Source organism: Ipomoea triloba, chromosome 11, assembly GCF_003576645.1.
Source record: "Ipomoea triloba cultivar NCNSP0323 chromosome 11, ASM357664v1".
NCBI lineage: Eukaryota > Viridiplantae > Streptophyta > Magnoliopsida > Solanales > Convolvulaceae > Ipomoea > Ipomoea triloba.
This window is the reverse complement of record NC_044926.1, coordinates 17,993,268-17,997,922: the sequence shown is the minus strand read 5'-3', so window position 1 is coordinate 17,997,922 and position 4,655 is coordinate 17,993,268.

Below are 4,655 nucleotides of genomic sequence, written 5' to 3'. Positions count from 1 at the left end.
CAACTTATCAGTTGGGGTCCAAACAGATAAAGTTTCGGTGGAAAATAATCCAGATAGAATAATTTCCGAAACTAAAAATTTATTCCAGACTAACCCTCAAAATTGGGCTAGGTTCGGTACACCGCGAAATTTAGCGATGTACGATCAAAATAAATTTTCGCTGCTATGGGCTAATCTAATTAAATAGGAAATTCAAGAATAATAGTATGGTGTCTAGAAATCCATTTCCTAGGACAAACAAGTCCAAATACTAGTTCCTAAAAATTTTACGGTTCGTGACCAGGACGTACGATCGCAGCTTAATAACAACTATACTTACTTATAAAAATTCTTTTGAAGTATCGGGAGATCATAACTCATGTATGTCAATACCTTAGGATAATGTTAATAAAATACGGGGTATTACAACTTCTATCACAAGTTTTCCTCTCTTCACATCAATAATTGCCCTAACAGTAGCTAGAAAAAGGCCTACCAAGGAATATGGGAACCTTGGCATCCTCTTCTATATCAAGAACAACAAAATCTCCCGGTATAAAGTATTGATCAATCATTATCGGGATATCTTCAAGAGCACCCACCGGTCGCTTTATAGAACGGTTCGCCATCTGTAAGTCATGGTAGTTGGCTTTAGCTCACCGAGATTGAGCCTTTTACAAAGAGAATAGGGCATAAGGTTGACAAATCCACCAATTATGCAAGGTATGGTAAAGCTTCAGGGATCCTTCAACTTAGGAGGCAATTTCTGTTGAAGTATTGCACAAGTCAAAGCCCTCTCACTTAGGTCTACCACAACACTCTTCTTTGGTTTCTTCTTGTTACTCAAGATATTCTTCAAGAATTTCTTGTATGAAGGTATCTGAGTCACGACTTCAACAAAGGGCATAGAGATCTCTAACTTGTCAAGCATCTTTTGAAACTTGCTCTCTTATTTTATGTTTGACTCAGATATTTCTGTTCAATTTAGTCTCCCATGGTTGAAGTATATTGTCTCTGCATTCCAAATTCACATTATCAGTAGCCAAGGACCTTTTGAGGCTAAGCCTATAAAATTGTAACCCATTTGAAGTACTGAAAAAGAAAAGGTGGTCATTGTCCCTATTATGTGATGTCATTGGCATAAAGATAGCTTTCCCACTGTTCCAAAAAATAGTGACCAAGATCTAGACCTGAACATAACGAAAGCTGCATACAGGGAAGCAATATGTTATATGTTGAATAAAGATACAATGTTTGTGTGGATATCCATCTTGTTTAAGGATTTTGTTACTGGCACTAACTACACCCAATCCATATCTCCCCATTGTCATATTTGCTTTTCACCACTGGAAAATAGAAAGAAGTAAACTATTTTAACTCTTGCATAGTTTAAAATCTATTTAATTGCCTTGAGCATGTATCATATCAAGTTGCTAAATGGGATGGTACGAAGGTTTCTGTGAAGTTTCTTGACATAGATTGCTATTCAGACCTTAAAAGCATGTATGAATTCACCTGCTCTTGAATATTCAAAAAAATGTGCTCACTAATTTTCCAAGGAAGTTTCTATTTTTTGTTTAAGAATTGATCAGTCCACTATTAATTTGTTTTAGGAGTGGAGGATTTCTTTCTTCTTGGGAATTGTTTAGAAGTTCTAAATTTTAATGGCTAACACATTTTTTTCAATTATTTATTCTTGCATGCTCAAATGCTTTCAAACATGAACTAACATTGTTAGAGAAAGTACGGTATCCTAATGTGATTTAGTTTGTTGGAGTTGTCACCCAAAATATTCTAATGATGATTTGTTTTCGAGTACCATCCAAGAGTAGGAATCTCTCTCTCTATATCTCCCTCAACCCCGAGTAGCCCTTTCCCTCATACCAATCCATAAATCTATCTACTTTTATAGTGCATTTCTTTAACTCTCTTTAGGTGGTTTAAATGATTTGATGAGCATAGGACATTTAAGTTTTATTGCCATTTTTTTCTTTTGTGTTATGCAGTTTGTTTTTTTTTTTTTTTTTTTTTTGGAATTTCTTATATGAAATATTTGATGTTTCTATTATGTACAGTTTACCAAAATTTATTAGCTTCATAAGTGGAATGTCATTACCATAAAATTTACAGCTGGTAATTTTTCAGGGCGATCTAGGCCGGTATTTATCTTCAAAAGAAAGGACGTCTATCTCCTTCTAAATCTCTAAGATTTGCTCTTGATACCACTAGGCAAGTACTCTTTTAGTTAAGGGTATACTTAAATGATTATTGGTGCTTGAATCACTTTTCTGATCTTACTCAGCATGCATAGTGAGTTGTTTGCATCATATACTTCTCTATTTTCTAATTATTCCGTTAGTTGACTTTTGCCTTTGTCTTTTTAGGGGCATGAATTATCTTCATGAATGTAAACCAGACCCAATTATCCATTGTAGTTTACGGCCAAAGTAAGGAAACTAAATGCTTGGAGTTTATTCTCAAGTGTATAATTCCTATCATATTTTACACCTATTGAGATTTGCATTTTTCTTAATATTCAAATTTTTTTGAGGTACTAGAAATGTTTTGCTGGACGATGGAGGTCTGTTGAAAGTTGCAGGATTGGTTTAATTAGGCTGTCAAAAATTTCTCCCGACAGCTGCTACAGTCAAGAGCAAATTGACTACACAAGAGATTTAGGGTGTAATTATCTTCATAAATTAAAGTTTGATAGTATTGTAAAATTATATTTAGATGATCATGTTTTAGTATTATTGGTTGAAATTGTTTAGCTACATTTGAATGAATTGTTGTTAACAATTATATTCTTTGATTGAATAATTTTTGACAAACTATTTTACAAAGTAATATGTAATATTTAATATATTATTTTTTTTAAATAATAAAGGGAATATACGTTGTTTTTTTAATTTTAAAAATTAAATGACGTCAGTTCAATTTAAGAACGAACCGACGTCGTTTAATTTATTAAATTAAATTTAATAACAATAGATGCCGGTTCTTGGAACAAGATTATTTGCATTGCAATAAGATGACATTTGCAACTACCATATTATCATTGCAAACAAACTTGCAACGACATTTGCAACTACCATATTATCATTGCAAACTAAATTGCTACAACATTTGCAACTACCTTATTATTATTACAAACTAAATTGCAACAAAATTTTACAACAGATTTAACAAAATGATTTGTTTCAACAATTACAACGAAATTTACAACGAATTAGATTTCATTGCTAGATTGTTTTATTTTTCTCTCCCTGGTATCTAGAGTTTCTCTACCTCCCTCCTTGGTATCTAGGGTTTTTGTCGTTTTGCCATTTTGCATGACTTTTTCACGTTGAAGTTTGTTCGCTTAGCTTCATTCGTTGGTGTTTTTTGCTTTTTCAGTATGGGTGTGTAGGAGATCATTAGTAGTTGTGCTGAGATCCGCTTGGAAGATGAAGAAGAGGGGCTCCGGTTTGAGGATGAGTCGGCACTGACGAATGCTCTGGAGGCTACGCGTAAATAATGGACTCTTGTTGGCAGGTTTTTAACAGATCAAAACATTAAATTTGATATGATGAAGCAAGTTATGGCTTCTGTTTGGCGTCTGCTGATGGGTATTCAAGTTGCAGACGTCCAACCGAATTTATTTGTCTTCACTTTTTTTTTCATGAGTAGGACATGAGGCGGGTTATTGACGATGGATCGTGGTTATTTAAAAGCGCAGCCCTAGTTTGCAGGCCGCTACTTGATGGTGAAAACCCCATGCAGGTCCCGTTAGATACGGTAGATCTTTGGGTCCAGGTCTACGACCTTCCCATGGGCTACTGTACGGATAGAGTTCTTAAAAGGGAGGGTGCGTTTCTTGGAGTGCTTGTACGGCTTGACGAACGAAACTTTCAGGGGCCTTGGAAGTCTTTCTACCATGTTAGGGTTACCTTGGATGTGATAAATGGGAAACCTAGTGATTTAATTACCCCTACTAGGGGGTTGAGACAAGGGGACCCTTTATCTCCCTATTTATTTATTATTTGTGCTGAAGGCTTATCATTACTATTGCAGGATGCCCAGGCTAAAAGGCTTTTACATAGCTGTAGAGTGTCTTGTGGAACACCGCCTGTTTCTCATTTATTCTTCGCATATGACAGTCTCCTTTTCTTCAAAACTAACATGTAGTGATGCAGGAAGCTGTGGAGATAAAGAGATGCATACAGGTGATGAAACTTACTCTGGTCAAGGGGTTAATTTTCATAAGTCCAATATTTCGTTCAGTCATAATACTAAGTATGATGTAAGGGGGGAAATTGCAGGAGCATTAGGAGTTGACCAGGCTGAGGACTTCGGTACATATTTGGCTCGTGGAACAAATGCTTGCTCTCTAAAGCTGGCAAAGGACGTTCTTCTTAAGAGTGTAGCGCAGGCCATGCCTACCTATACTATGAGTATCTTTTTATTGCCTGACTCATTGTGTCTCTCCTTGGAAAGGGTGATGAATAGATGTTGGTGGGGTAAGAATAACTCTGTTGATAGTATTCATTGGCTTTCATGGGATAAGATGTGTATTCCCAAGAAGCATATTGGTTTTGGTTTCAGACGGCTGCATGAGTTCAATCTAGCATTACTAGGCAAGCAGGGATGGCGGCTATTGACCAACCCCACCTCTCTGGTTGCACGCATCTTTAAGG